At 37.5% G+C, this 16,662-nt stretch overlaps 1 pseudogene; it reads left to right on the top strand.

The window, feature by feature from the left end:
- The first annotated feature begins 13,424 nt into the window (after positions 1–13,424).
- LOC116145406 lies at positions 13,425–15,736 on the top strand (annotated as a pseudogene).
- Positions 15,737–16,662: the final 926 nt, after the last annotated feature.

Here is a 16,662-nt window from a genome sequence, read left to right as displayed (position 1 = left end):
ATGTTGGTACTAAAGCCTTAACAACCGGCTACTATCACCTAAAGCCATCACATTACAATTCAAAAAAATCTAATTGCTCTATCATTCAATTCAGCCCTGCAAACTTCAAACCTAGTGCCAAAAACCTGCAAACTTGCTACTTATCTTCATGTTTTCAATAAAACATCACTGCCATCAACACTCTTCCTTGATGTTTTACTAGAAACACCAAGCTTCAGCCTAAGTTCTTCAAATTTGGACTTGCTTAAAGCCTTAGTCATAATATCTGCAACTTGGTCCTCTCCTCTGTAGTGAACTAAATTAACTTCTCCAATTAGTTCAGCCTCCCTTACAGCATGATACTTGATCCTAATGTGCTTGGTTCGACCATGCAACATAGGATTTTTTGTTATTGCCATAGTCGATTGATTATCACAAAGGATAACTATTGGACTGCTCTGTTTAAGCTTTACATCATCCAAAATTTTCCTTAACCAGATAGCCTGGTTCACAGCAGCTGCAACAAAGATATACTCTACTTTAGCCGTGGATTGTGCAATAGTCTCCTTCTTTTTAGACATTCGACTGAAGGTTCCTACATTCAAGAAGAATACGTAACCCGAAGTGCTCCTCATATCATCAATGGAACCAACCCAGTCACTGTCTGAAAAAACTCTCAAACTAAAATTTTCAGACCTCTTAAACCATATTCCTAAGTCTACAGTACCCTTGATATACCTTAATACCCTCTTGGCTGCCTTGAAATGTGTTTCACTTAGCTGGCTTATGAACCTAGACAACAAGCTAGTAGAGTACATGATGACTAGTCTGGTTGCTATTGAATATAGCAAACACCAATTAAACTTCTATAAATAGCCTCGTCAACTGCTTCTGCACCATCATTTTTACTCAATTTTTGACCTGGACCCAACGGTGTGTCCACTGATTTGCTATTCTCCATACCAAACTTTTTATGGCCTCATTTGCATACTTCCTTTGGCATACAAATATACCATTGGAGCTTTGAAATATTTCCATGCCAAGAAAGTAGCTTATTTCCCTAAGGTCAGTCATATCAAATTCCTTCTGCATTGCCTCTTTGAATTCTAATAGGTAATTAACATTGCTTTTGGTGACCAATAGATCATCCATATACAGAGACACTATCATTACTTCACCTCTCTACACCTTTACATAAAGAGTATGCTCATTTGGGCTCTTCTCATACCCCAAGTCACCCAAATACTCATTAATTTAGTTGTACTAGGCTCTAGGAGCCTACTTTAGGCCATACAAGGCCTTTCTCAGTAGATAAACTTGATCTTCCTTCCCCTTAACTTCATGTCCTTAGGGCTGCTCAACATAGATCTCTTCATCTAGCCACCCATTTAGGAAAGCTTATTTTACATCAAGTTGGAAGATTTTCTGTTTGAATTGAGCAGTAAGGGTAAGAAACATTCAGATGGTGTCATGTCTAGCAACTGGTGCAAAGATATCCATGAAATCCACCCCATATTGTTGTGCAAAGCCCTTCACAACAAGCCTTGCTTTGTACTTGTTATTTGACCCATCAGGGTTCAATTTTCTCTTAAAAATCCACTTGACTTGAATAATTTTTTTTTTGCCTATAGGCCTATCAACCAGCTCCCAAGTTCCATTTCTTTCTATTGAGGAAAACTCCTCCTTCATTGTAGCTCTCCAAACATCAAATTTGATCGGCTCATTATAGCTTGTTGGTTCTAACTCACCCATATTACATCTTTCATAAATTTCAAATAATGGTATTGTGCCTCTGACTAAAACTTCATCTGAATTCATTTCCCCAATCTGGTTTTTGGGCATTCTATCTTGCTAGAAGCTTGGCTTGACTTCAACCTGATTTCTCCAATTCCAAACAGCACACTCCCATCTTGACGTCTTTACTAACTTGGATTTTCTTGTTGATTGGATCGTACATGCTATATGCCTTTGATTAGCTGTTGTACCCAATTAGGATTCCCACTTTAGCCCTCTCATCCAACTTGGTTCTTTTGTTTGCTAGGACATACATAACACACACTTCCAAATATCCTCAAGTGATCCACCATTGGTTTTACACCATACCAGGCCTCATAAGGTGTCATATTCTCAAGAGCTTTTGTTGGAAGTCTATTCAACAAATAAATGACAGTGTTGACAGCTTCAGCCTAGAAGACTTTGGGTAGATTTTTCTTAGCTAACATGTACCTGGCTATCTCCATTGTAGTCCTATTTTTTTTCTTTCATTGACTCCATTTTGCCGTGGAGTGTATAGATTACTGAATAGATGCATTATCCCAGCTCCCCTACACACCTCTTCAAACTCATTTGAAGCATATTCAGTCCCATTATCACTCCTCACAGATTTGAGTGTCAAACCTGTTTGGTTTTCAACAAGTAGCTTGAATCTCTGGAAGACAGCAACAACCTCACTATTTTGGTTTAGGAAATACACCCATGTCAGCCTGGAAAAGTCACCTATGAAGAGAATGAAATACCTACTTCCATTCAAGGAAGCTTGCTGCATATGTCCACACACATCTGCGTGCACAAGTTGAAGTTTCTCACTTGCTCTCCATGCCTTCTTTGCTGGAAAAGATGGCTTCCCAATTTGGCATGTATTGCACAGCCCTTCCCCTTGTTCTATCTTTGGTAGGTTTTGAACAAGGTTTCTGAGTCTTAATTCTTTAAGAGCTTGATAATGAAAATGCCCATATCTCCTATGCCATAAGTTTGACTCATCTAATTTAGCCAAATGGCCTTCAAAACCAGTCTTATCCCACACTAAAGGAAAAAATTTTCCTTGCATCCTCACTTTCATTAGTTCATTCCCATCACATTCTACAATTAAACATGACGCTTTTTCAAAATGCAAAGAATAATTCTTCTCAAGCATTTGGCCTCCACTTAACAAATTTTGACTAATCTCGAGAACAAACAAAAAATCAGTTATAATCTTGGTTCCTGCCTTGGTTCGGACAACAACATTTCTCTTGCCTCTAACCTCTAACACCTCACCATTTCCCACTTTGACTTTGGACTTGTAGCTTTGATCCAAACTCACAAATTTGGACATGTTTGGTGACATATGGTTGGTGCAATAACTGTTAATTAACATTTGGACATGTTTGGTGACATATGGTTGGTGCAACAACTGTTAATTAACCACACTTCTTGATCATAATCAACTACACATCCTGAAGCCACAAATAACTTTTTGGGTTCTTGAGTCTATTGTTGATTCTCCATTGCCTAGATTGATGCTCCTATCCACTGCCTAGGATTGATGCTCCTGTTGCCCTCCTTTATTCTTGGATAACCTTTCAGTGAGAAAAAAGAGAAAGAGCATCCAAAGAGAGACTAAAGAATATTAAGCTTGAATGGAAGATGTTTTTCATTATTGCAAAACAATTAATTTATACACATATACGTAACAAATTCAGGAAGTTTCACGATCAATTTACAAAACTTGGTGGGCAAGAATAGTAATGAGAGAATGGCAGCACAACAATCATAGGACCACAAGAATCCCAATTTATTAGAGAGTTGGAGGATGGAGACACATGTCACCAGTGTTGTCTCCCTGGTGTGTTGCCATCTGTTCACTGTACATCCTCTTCACATTCCCCCTCAAACTAAGGTCTCTGTGTACGACCTTAAGTTTGTTTCTCATCCATTCGAAGTGGTCCTTGGGACTTGGCTTAGTGAATATGTCTGCTACCTATTCCTTTGATGGAATGTAGCTGACTTCAATTTCTCCATTACTCACCATTTCTCTTATAAAATGAATGTCCACCTCAATATGTTTGGTTTTCCCGTGCAAGATAGGATTTAGAGTGAGGGCTAACATTATCACACTAGATTCTTGGTGCTGAATTACTACAGATTTTTAGTTTTGAGAGCAGGGAAGTTAGCTAGGCTATTTCGGCTCCAGTTTGAGTAAGAGCTCTGTACTCATTTTCAATGCTTGATCTAGACACCCCTCTCTGTTTCCTTGAGCTCTATGCTACTGGATTTCCATTCAACATAATACAGTAGCCTCCTGTAGATCTTGTCCTTAGTGTCACAGGCCTAATCTACATGGCTTAGATTTCACACTTTCCCCCTAGGTTGCATAGAATGTTGTACTCCAAAGTTCCCTTTAAATACCTTAGGACCCTTTTAACTCCTTGCCAATGATCTTCAGAGGGTTGTTGCATAAATTAACTTAACTCGTTCACACTATAATGTAAGGTCTTGTAATCTTTGCATACTGCAGAGACCTTATCACACTCTTGTATAAGGAAGGATTTGGCAGATATTTTCCATCATTACTTGTAAATTTGTGCCCAGTGATTATTGGTGTAGGACATGGTTTACTTAGCTCCATATGGGATTTAATGAGAAGGTCTTGAATATATTTGCATTGAGACATATGCATTGAGGACCCTTGTCTAGTTACTTCAATTCTTAAGAAGTAGGATAGCTCTCCTATGTCCTTTAAAGCAAACCTGTTTTTCAATTCTTGAACAACTTGATTATCAAAAAGCTTGAACTTCCAGTGATGATGATGTCATCCACATACACCAAGAAGATTATTAAGTCTTTCCCTTGGTGTAGGTAGAAGAGAGATGAGTCAGTTTTTTATCCTTTGAAATCCCAACTATTAAGAGCTTCTTTGAGTTTGTGGAACCAGGCTCTTGCAGCTTGTTTGAGTTTGTAGAGTGCTTTATTGAGTTTGCATATGAAATCTGGTCGTCTTGGATTTTCAAAACCTTTTAGCTGGTCCATGAAGACATCCTTGGTGAGATCTCCATTGAGGAAGATATTATTGTTGTCCACTTGCCTTGTTTCCTAGTTTAGTGTTGTGCCTAAGCTTAACACTGATCTAATTATGTTACATTTCACCATAAGGCTAAAAGTCTCGAAGTAATCTACCTCTGCAGTCTGTAGAAATACCTTGGCCACCAATCTTGCCTTGTACCTTGACACACTTCCATCTACATCGTTTTTTATTTTGTAAATCCATTTGCACCCCATAGTCTTGATGTTTGAGTTTCTTAGAGCCAAAGTCCAAGTTTAGTTTTTACATAGTGTAGTGTATTCTTCTTTCCATTTTGGATGATTTAGAGCATCTTGAATACATGATGGAGTTAGGACTATATCAGAAGTCACTTGAAAGACCTTAAGCTTACAAATTCTAGCCTTGGCTCTTGTCACCATGGGGTGAGTGTTTTGGGGAGCTTTTCATCAAGTGGTTTCATCAGATTCTACTAGTTCATCATTGATTACAGGGGCTTGATCATTGCTTGAAGGACTAGATTGAGTAGGGGCCTGATCACTGCCTAGAGAACTAGATTGAGGTTAATTGAATAGGTTATCATAATTGTGAGACAGAGAAGGTGCAGAACTTACTTGAAGAGTTGTCGTTGGTGGACTGCTTACTGTTGAACCATCACACTGGTGGAGCTTCATGTTATTGCAGGTTGTTAGGAATTGGGTGGTAAGGGTTGTGTTTGATATGTTGTTTAGACTTTGTGGTAGTTTGTTCATGATCAATGTTTTAAAACCCAACCCGAAGGGAAACCCGGCAAAGCTTCTGGGTCCCGAGTTGACCGGTTTAACCGGGTTGACCGTTGGTCAAACCGATTGATAAAAACTTTTAAAATTTAGCAAATATACCCCTAAAAATTATAGGTAAGTCCCTATAGGTTTGAAATTTATCAAACACACCCCAACTACAAATCGACCGGTGACTGATTAGCGGCGACGACACCCAGATGCAACCCCAATCGTCCCTTGAGCCCATTTCCATCAAAATATACCCAAGATCTAGCCGAAATAGGTTCGATTTCAGGCAGATCTCACTGATGTTGACGTCGACATTCCAAGCCAGATCCCATTGATTCCGGCAACAACAACCCTTCCCATCACCCCGGAATTACTCCATTTTTCTTCCCGACCAAAACCCCCCTCACCCCACCCCCGTTAGCCTTGTAAATCGCGGGAAAAATCTCATTGTTGCCGCTGCCAGTTTTGTTCGATTTTCGATCGATTTACTCACTGGAAATCAAATCTTTCACCATCATTACATTCACCGGAAATAGCTCTTCAAAAGCCCCAACATTCCGACAATTAATTGTTCGCCGATCATCACCAGAAATCCTACAGTATTAGGTGAATAGGAAAAAATTAAACCCGGCCCGTTGAAGCTTCCGGGTCCCGGTTGAACAGATTGAACCGGCTAGGTCGGGCCGGGTTTTAAAACATTGTTCATGATTTTATTGAAGGGAAAGTCATTGATAAGAGTGTAATTTATATATTTTTATTCCTTCCATATTATGTTTTTTGTTATGTTTTATGCCTATTTGAGTTGATTAGAGTTTATTTTGCGAGTTTGGCATAGTTGGATAGACTTTAGGAAAGAAGTGATAAAAGATTAGGAAATTCCATAATTTGTGTTATTCTGACCAGTGCTGTGTTTTTCAGGTTTTTCATGGAGTTAAATTTCTCGATTGCAAAAGTGTCCTTCAGAAGAATAAAATAGACAAATCAAGCTTTTCAGGAAGGTATTATGGGCGAGAATCAGAGTTCGTTTGGGTTCCCAGTAGTTGTTGCAAAACCGGACCTAGAATTCTAGTCGCAGAAGGATTCCTTGGCCGAGTATTGAATCTTCGAACTGGCCTAACTGGAGCGTCAGATATCGAAAGCGGGTGATTCAAAAGCCTTGATTTATCTACACATCTAGGACTACAATTTTTGTGAAGTGATCGAGCCTAGAAAATATCTTTTACATTGTGAGAATCTTGGTGCAATCTGGAGACAAATTCTATTTTCCAGATCCGATAAGATTTTGACAAATCTGGAAGTCTATCTTTTAGGAAACATCTAGCAAAGATTTTCCATGATTACTAGGGTAAAATTAGGAGAAAAACATGTTATTTATTGAGGCGTTGTGAGGTTAAAAAGGGGGGAGAAGAGACATCAGTAGTTTTTAGTTTTTTCGGTTTTCTTTTACTTTCTACATCAAGATGTGAGGCTGATCTTTCTTTTTCAGTTCAAGGGGATTTTGAAGCCTAAATTCATGTCATTGGTGTAGCCTAACTTCAGTAACATTGTTCTCAATCTTGTTTTTATTGGAATTGTTTATGTTATTCTGTTTTAATTATTTATAATTTTCTGTTTGAGTGATTTAGTAATGGCATGCTGAGTTGTTTAATCAGAATTTTATCTGTTAGAATTAGGAATTGTGATCCATAATTGTTCTTTTTCTATTCAATCAGTAACACATGATGATAGATAATTATGGACAAGTTTTCATTCTGTCATCTTGAATAGCATAGCCTAAGTTAAATAATCCGAGCTTGAGTGATTGTTGCTTAGATTGATCTATTTTCCTATTTCTTAAGGCTGCCATTGAATTAAACTTAGAGAGCTTATTCTAGGTTGTTCAAGGGTTAGGATCTACTTGAAGAGCTTATTTCAGTAGTGACAATTAAGGGAAAATTCGGGTAACAGAGCTTGTTGTTTCCTAGGGTTAATAGTTCCATAATAACGAGACAAAATAATGTTACAGTTAGTATATCCAATGCATGTTTAGGTGGATCTTGAACTGAGAACTGGTGTTTTAATCTGATATTTTCTACCATTATTTGTTTTCAATTTAGATTGCATTGATCAAACCCCTTTCATTACTCTGTTGTGTTATCATGTTCACTGTTTAGGGTTTTATTGTTTTCATTGTGGCTATTGGCATAGAATATAGGATTTAATCGAATCATTCCCTGTGGGATCGACCCTTGCTCACCCTATATACAATTTTGTAGTTAGGTTAGTAAGGTTAATTAATTTGGTGCATTCGGCATGCTACCAGTCATTCTCATCAAAAACCACATCTCTAAAGATGTAGATTCTGCTAGTTTTATGCAAGCATATGAAGCCTTTATGGTTTGGGATGTAGCCAATGAAGATACACTTACTGGTGTGGGAGTCAAACTTGTGTCTATTGTAGGCTCTTAGGTATGGATAACAGGCACATCTGAAGCATCTAAGGAAGTTGTAATCAAGTCTACTTTGAGTAAGTTTTTCATAGGGTGATAGGTTGTCAATGATTGGAGAAGGCATTCTGTTTATGAGGTATGCAGAGGTGAGGAAAGCTTCCCACCAATAGTCCAAAGGCATGTTGGCTTGGGCTAAGAGGGTTTGTTTCAACAAGGTGCCTATGCTTCCTTTCTATTTTTCCATTTTGATAGTGAGTGTGTGGGCAAGAGAATCTATGGACAATTCCATTTTCTTTGAGAAAATGGGAAAGGGCAATGAACTCTCCTCCCATATCTGTTTGTTTGAATGGTTTTCATGGGCTTGTTAAATTGTTTTTTTATTTTATTTTATTTTATTTTTTTTGCTATGGTTTTGAATTGTTTAAAGGTGTCTAAGGTTTGAGATTTTAGTGCGATAGGATAAAGCCATGTGTATCTTGAGTGATCATCTAGGATGTTGAGGTAGTACCTAGCTCTATTGGTTGTAGGTATGGGTGTTGGACCCCATAGGTTAACATAAATTAGTTCCAGAGGGTGACTTGATTTTTTTCTTAGACATAGGGTAATGAATTTCATGCATTTTCCCTAGCCTACATGCTTGGCAGAAATTTAGAAGATAGGTCTTCTTAGAGATGTGAATTTTGATGGAGCATGACTTTAGGATATGGTTTAAAGTATTAAGGTTTGGATGTCCAAAACATCTATGTAACAGGTCAAGTGTGACTTTGTCATTGACACAAGAGTTTGAAATAGACAAATTTTCATTAATGTGGTCCTTTTCAGGTTTACAACAAGGAGAGACAAGGTTTGTTTCTTTTCCAGTAACTAGAAAGGAATTATGTTGACAATCAACTTCTTGGAAAGCTAAAAGTGATAGCACTAGTCCTTTTTTCCTTAGAATTTTGCAGTCTGGTTCCAGTGTGATGGTTCAACTTGTAAAGCCCTCCTTCAGCAACTCCTTCCAGTAGAATTGTCCCCTTCTTGTCCTTGATGGAGCAATATTTTTCATGAAACAATACACACAGATTATTATCAGTGGTGACTTGAGATACACTCAAGAGATTTTTGGTGATTTTAGGGACAACAAGAATGTTCTTTAGCAATATTGGAGTAGAGCAAGAAGAGTTTAGGAATCCTTTACCATAATGAGTTATGTTGAGAGCTTGGCCATTTCCCACCGTCATCTTCTTTGGTCCTTGGTATTCACTTTTTAGGCTCAAGTTGCTTAAGTTGTTGGTGATATGTGTTGATGCTCCACTATCCATGTACCATCCTCCTTCACTTGAGAATTCGGATGGTGAAAATGGTTGGTTGGAGGCTGCAATATAAGCTTGGTTTGATCCTCTTTGGTTCTGGTTTGCTGGGCTTGGAGGAACAAAGTTCTTGTCATATCTGTGATAGCAAACTTCAACTGAATGGCCATATTTCAGGCATAGCTGGCAGGTTGGTTTGGTCCCTGAACCATTCCTATTTCTAGTGTTTTTGCATTTCCCCCTGTCGCTTCCTATGTTAGCTTGGTTCCTTTTGTAATAATTAGGATTTTGTTGAGATGAAAACTGCCTTGAATTGTTACTTTTGGCAAACTGAGTAGAAGGATTTTGTTGCATCTCAAATGTTGAGTTGGTGTGCATTCTTTCCAATCTAGATTCATGATTGAGAAGTAAGGTATATGTTTCTTGCACTAAGGGAAGAGTTCTGAGAGAGGTAGCAATTGAGACCACAGTTTCGAACCCAATCCTTAGTTTACCTAGTATTTGTAAGATGAGTTCATCTTCTAGGACGTGTGGCCAACTAGATTCAACTCATCTACAATATCCTTCATTTTGTCAAAATATTTGGTTATTTGCAGTTGCCTTTTTCCTGCTGTTTTGGACTTGGAGTTTTAGGTGAAGAACTCTAGCTTGTGACTAAGCTTCAAAGATGTTTGATGTCCCAAACTTCTCGAGAGGTGTTGCACTTGTTAATTTTTCTCAGTATACCATCTGAGATGGTGGAAAATAGCCAGCCAATGAGGGTCTGGTCTTGCCTTTTCCAAACTAGATAGTCTAGATTTGATAAATTGACAATCTTTGTTGTCCCTAGACTTGGTGTGAGGAGGGGAGCTAGTTTTGGTTTAGTTCCATAAATCAGGCCCTCAAGATCATTGGCTCTAATTAGAGGTATTACCTGAGTCTTCCATGAAAGATAGTTTTTGAAATCAAGCTTAGTAGGTACAGTAAAGTTGAAGTTGGTAGGTTGGAACATGTTTGAAAGGGTGGTGTTGGTGGTATTTGTAGTTTGTGGAGTAGACATGTTAGAACCACCAGGAATGGAGTCTATCATCTTCTCCAACCTACTCTGATACCAAGAGAGAGAAAAGAAAAGAGTAGCCAGAGAGAGACGAATGAATATTAAACTTGAAGGGAAGATGTTTTTCATTATTGTAAAACAATTCATTTATACACATTTACGTTACAAATTCAGGAAGCTTCCTGATCAATTTACAAAACTTGGTGGGCAAGAATAGTAATGAGAGAATGACAACACAACAATTATAGGACCACAAGAATCTCAGTTTGTTAGAAAGCTGGAGGATGGAGACACATGTCACCAGTGTCGTCTCCCTGATGTGTTGCCATCTATCCACTGTGCATCTTCTTCACAGTTTCCTTGGTGTGTTGCCATTTGTCCATTGTGCATCTTCTTCACACTTTCTATATGTCCAAATTGCTTACAAGACTTGCATTGTATGCCAAGCTTGAACCAACATTTGTTTTCAGTGGTGGTTGTGTTTTTTTGCAGTGAGAACAAGGAGGAAAGGTTCTCATTCATGCATTCTTTTCTCCTTGGTTGTTAACTTCCTCATTTCCTTTCTTCTCTCCAGCATACCTCTTGTTTTCACCTTGAAATCCCCTCATTTTTTGGCTTGCAACATAGCTCCCTCACTTAAATCTTCTTGCCTCAGCAACGTCCTCTGTTCTTGTGCTTGAAGAGCATGCACAAGTTCTGCTAGGCTGATCTAAGACAAATCTTTGGAGTCTTCAAGTGAAGAGATCTTTGCTTTAAATCTCTCGGGCAAGCTAACCAAAACCTTCTCCACAATCCTCTTATCACTCAACTCCTTTCCAAGTAGTTTTATTTTGTTCACAACATTCATTAACCTGTCCACATATTCCTTAACAGACTCAGTCTCCTACATTTTAAGCATTTCAAACTCCCTTCTCAGGTTTAGAACTTGCATGCTGCGTGTTGTATTGCTGCCCCCAAACTCCTCCTTAAGCTTATCCTAAGCCTCTTTAGGAGTTTCACATGCCATAATTATGGTAAAAACTTGGTCGGTTACTAGTGAATGGATGCAAGACAGGGCTCTTGGAGCCTTTGCTAGCTCTTGTTCATGAATCCTTATCTGATTCAGTGTTGGCCTTGCTCCAAGCTGAGGGACTTGTCTCTCTTCTCCATATATTGCCACAAACCGTGGCCTCTCAAGTAGGTCTTCATTTTGACAACCCAAACATGGAATTGCTTACCATTGAAGATGGGTGGAGAAAGAGGAGTTAGGTTTGTTGCCATGAAGAAGACCTTTAATGGGGTTGAGCTAAGTTATAGAGTTGTGTTTTTGGCCCTGAGAATTATGGTGGCTCTGATACCAATTGTAGGGTATTTAGCTAGAGAATACTAAGGAAAGAGAGAGACCAAAACAAATGTGAGAGAGAGATGTAGAGAGGGAAACTTTAAACTGAAGTTTTTGCTCTGTTTTTCATTCATAAAACATGGGTGATTTATACAAAATATCATCTACTGTTCCACCTAATATTACAAGGATATTTTGCAAAATGCATTATTAACCATTCATTTAAAACTAATGTTGGTACTAAAGCCTTAACAACCGGCTGCTATCACCTAAAGTCATCACATTACAATTAAAAAATCTAACTGCTCTATCATTCAATTGCAGCCTTTCAACCTTCAAACCTAGCGCCAAAAACTTGTAAACTTGCTGGCTATCTTCATGTTTTTAGTAAAACATCACTGCTATCAACAGAAATTATACATGTTACTACATATGACCAGTTGTTGGCCAACAGTAAAGAATTCCAGGCCCTTGTAAATGCACAAAAAGATAAAATGGGTCAGGAAACAATTTCAGAACTTGCTTCTTCAAAACTAAATAAACCTCGTGATGGTGAACTCAAGAAAATTAATTATGAGGCAGAGTCAAATGTGACCCAACAGGATCAATTGATAAAGAAAGAGGAAAAAGAAATGGGGGATATAGGTTTGAAACCTTACATAGATTACTTGAGCCATAAAAAAAGCTTCTTGTACTTCTTTTTGGCAAACTTAGCACACATTATGTTTCTGGTAGCACAAATACTACAAAGTTGGTGGTTGGCTGCACACATAAAGGAAGGAAGCATGAGCACTTTGAAATTGGTCATAGTATACTCAAAGATTGGAGTAGGAATGATGGTCTTTTTGCATATAAGATCCTTCCTTGTAGTTTATTCAAGCCTTGAGGCATCACAATCCATTTTTCATAAACTGTTGACCTCTCTTTTTGGAGCACCGATGGCCTTTTATGACTCAACACCTATAAGAAGGATACTTAGTCGAGTAAGAGTCTTATGAAGTAGATGTTCATCTACTATAGTTATTGTTTTTGGGAACTCAAATTTGCATTCGTTTTCTTAGGTATCTTCGGATTTGAGTATTGTTGACCTTGATCTAGGCTTCAAATCCACTTTGGGAGTTGGATCAACCATGATTATAGTCTCTTACTTTGTGGTATTGTGTGCTCTTACTTGGCAACTCTTGCTAGTCATCATACCCTTGCAGTTTCTGACAATTCTCTTGCAGGTACTACTCACTGAAAAACAGAATCATTATTCCTTACTATGATTCTTTTTGCTTCTGAAAATAATTCTAATGAAACTTGTATTCTTGGAAAATTAGAAATACTACTTTTCTATGGCAAAAGAGTTGATGTGAATCAATGGCACAAGAAGTTCTTTGCTTGTGAGCCATCTAGCTGAATCCTTTGCTGGACCTATGACAATAAAAGCTTTCAAGGATGAAGATCGACTCCTTGCCAAGAACCTGAAACTTATTGATACAAATTCAACTTCATTCTTCCACAGTTTTATAGCACAAGAGTGGTTGATCCAATGACTAGAAACTTAAGTGTAGTTGTTCTTGCCGCCTCAGCTCTTTTCATAACTTTGCTGTATCAAGGATAATGGGCTCTGGTTTGTACTATTACATTGTTCAATTTCAAATAATTGTAAACCTTTTGAATTCTTTTTATCAATATTACATAAGAATTCACTGATAAATATTGTCAAATCACAAAATTTGTTCATTTTCGCTTCAAATAATTAGTTTTGATGGCACAAAAATGTTGACTCATATAATAGGGTTATCAATCTTTTGATGGCAAGATACGTAGGAATGGCATTATCATTTGGTCTTTCAGTGAATATTTTCATGGTAAATTTAGTAGACGACCAGTGCACTGTGGCAAACCTTATTGTTTCAGTTGAAAGACTAAATCAATATGCCTACGTAACAGGTGAAACACTTGAAGTTGTAGAAGGAAATCATCCTACACCAAATTGGCCTGCTACTGGTAAAGTAGAGATCTATGATTTGCAGGTATTAAACATGACATCAACCGATTTTCTACCACTTTAAGACTAAAAAATTCATATCGATGATTCCTTCAAAAACAATGCTTTCTATCATATAAGGTATTGGCCTAATGCTCCACTTGTTCTCCATGGGATAACTTGTACATTTAAAGGAGGTCACAAGATAGGAATTGTTGGTAGGACAGGTAGTGGCAAGACAACTCTGATCAGCACATTGTTTCGCCTAGTAGAGCCAAAAGGGGGAAGGATAATCATTGATGGCCTAAACATCACTTCGATTGGCCTTCATGATCTGTGGTCGAAATTTAGGATCATTCCCTAGGATCTAACTCTTTTTAATGGGCCCGTGCAATACAATCTAGACCACTTGTCACAATTTACAGACCAGGAAATATGGGAGGTGAGCTTTAGTAGTCTATTCTTTTTTACATCAAAATTTGTTATGTATTTGCAGAACAGTAATTGGTCCAAAAGTTTATTCCAGAGATCATAAGCACTGCAATAAGATTACAATAAATGATCCTCCATATCTTGTTTTCGTTCTCAAACTTCAATCTTTCGGTTGTGAATTTTGTTATCAACTTTATATGTTTATGGATAAAAACACTTACAGGAAACAATGTGGTTAGTTGTAGACTGGTAGTTTATTAATAGTAGATAAATCTGCTAATGCTGATGAAATTTATTTCTTTAATGACAAAGGTGCTTGACAAATGTCATCTTTGCGAGATCATCCAAAAGAAACAAGAGGGGCTGAACTCCTTAGGTATGTGATCCATTTCCAACCAATTTCAACAACACAACATACTCCAAAAATCAAGTAGAAATTCGGCCAAATTAAAAACATGAACTAAATTACAATTACTTGCAAATCCGGACCAAGACAAGTAGAAACACTTCAAGCCTAAAGGATTACTCCACCAACTTGAATTGATTCACCACCAAATCCCCTTGCCAAGACTTGGATAAAGAATGCACACTCAAGAACACAAAAGTTCTCTCAAACGGATAAACCAATTTTATATATTTCATAAGCTAATTGTTACAATGAAATAGTTGCCCTTATATAGGGAAATACAAGGATAAACAAGTAATTGACAAATACAATAAAATGAAAATAAACTTAACTAATATTACAAACCATTCATTCAAAAGCAAAGCCATGCCTATTTAATGCAAAGAGACATAATTCCCTAATTCTAGGATTTATGTCTTTAACCACCTTATTAGTTGAAATAAGCTTATGTCATTAGATCAAAACTTGATCAATGATCCTAATTAAGTCTACTAATAAGGGTGTAAGAGTTTGGGTCTTGAGAATCATGCAAATGGATCCAATAAGGGTTCATGTGGATCTTCCCCTTTGGAATGAGACTTGGGCTAGATTGGACCACTTCAACACTTAGACTTCTTTCTTAGTGGGCTTGAGCTTCCCTTGTTGAGCTTGCGCTTAGAATGGTTTGGGCCAAAATGGACTCTCTCCCTCCTTGGAACTTACTTGGGCCGAATTTTATCCATTGCTTTCCACATTCCACAATCCAAATGTTTTAGGACTTAGAGTAAAATTCTTCAATCCAATTGAATTAGCAAGTGTTTTACGACTTGTAATTCCTTGTCCAATCATGTTTACAAGTGTTTTAGGACTTGTAAACGTATCAGTATGGCATAAGAAAGGTATGTGTATGTTCTTGAGACTTTGAAATGAAAGTAATAACCTACAATTTGGTCCAGTTGCACAAGATGGAGCAAATTGGAGCGTAGGACAACAACAATTAATTGGCTTGGCGCGTGTTTTATTGAAGAGACGTCAAATACTTATGCTTTTTTGTTCTCTAGAAGACCATGAGAGAGAAAATTGCTAATTGCACTGTGATAGCAGTGACACACCGAATACCAACCATGATGGACTGCACAATGGTTCTTGCAATAAGTGACAGTGAGTTTCTCATTTTAAGCATCTTGTATTGAGAAGTGAGAGATCAATATCTTATGAAGATATGGTTTATTGGATTAACAGGAAAAATAATGGAGTATGATAAGCCAATGAAGCTATTTGTTGTAACTGTGGAAGAGGAAGAAAACATTATCTATTAATTTTCTTCAATCGATACATAATACATTCTCCTTTCTATAGTTTTAAAGGGATAAAACTAAATAACTACACTTAGCAGTTAAAAGAAATTCAAATTCATAATTAAAAAATAACTGCAATTTAGATTTATCTAAAACTGAAATTCTTTGGCCATGCCTTCTTTATCGCTCTTCTTCTTCATCGTGTCTTCCTCTTCTACCAAGAGGATTCAAACTTCAACACTCCTCCTTGAATCTTTTTGGTAGTGAACATCAAAGCATGTTCTTCACTTCATGCATGACCTTTAATACCTTCATGGCTTTTCAAGCCAAACTTGCAACCAATCTTGCTACCATTCTTCAGCCAATCTTGCTGCCAAACATGTTGATTCCTGCCCCCTCCAATCTTCCTGTTGGAGTGGTTCTTTTCCATCCAATCTTCTATTGGAATGGCTCTCCTCCAATCTTCTATTGGAATGTCTTCTTTTCCATCCAATCTTCTGTTGGAATGGCTCTCCTCCAATCTTCTGTTGAAGTGTCTTTTCCAAACTTCACTGTCACAAGTCCCTTAAGAAAAAAAGCTTTGATACCATGTTGTAACTATGGAAGAGGAAGAAAACATTATCTATTCATTTTCTTCGATCGATACATAATAGGGATAAAACTAAATAACTACACTTAGCAGTTAAGAGAAATTCAAATTCATAATTTAAAAATAACTGCAATTCAATTTGATCTAAAACTGAAATTCTTTGGCCATGCCTTCTTTATCGCTCTTCTTCTTCATTGTGTCTTCCTCTTCTACCAAAAGGATTCAAACTTCAACACTATTGCAGAGGAAGCACTCCCTATTTGGGCAGCTTGTCAAGGAGTACCGGTTTCATACCGCGAACGATTGTTGTGGAGCTTCTTAACTACAGAAACAAGGGCATACACCATCTAAATCATTA

Source organism: Pistacia vera, unplaced genomic scaffold (genome assembly GCF_008641045.1).
Source record: "Pistacia vera cultivar Batoury unplaced genomic scaffold, PisVer_v2 Contig461, whole genome shotgun sequence".
NCBI lineage: Eukaryota > Viridiplantae > Streptophyta > Magnoliopsida > Sapindales > Anacardiaceae > Pistacia > Pistacia vera.
This window is presented reverse-complemented; position numbering and strand designations above follow the sequence as displayed.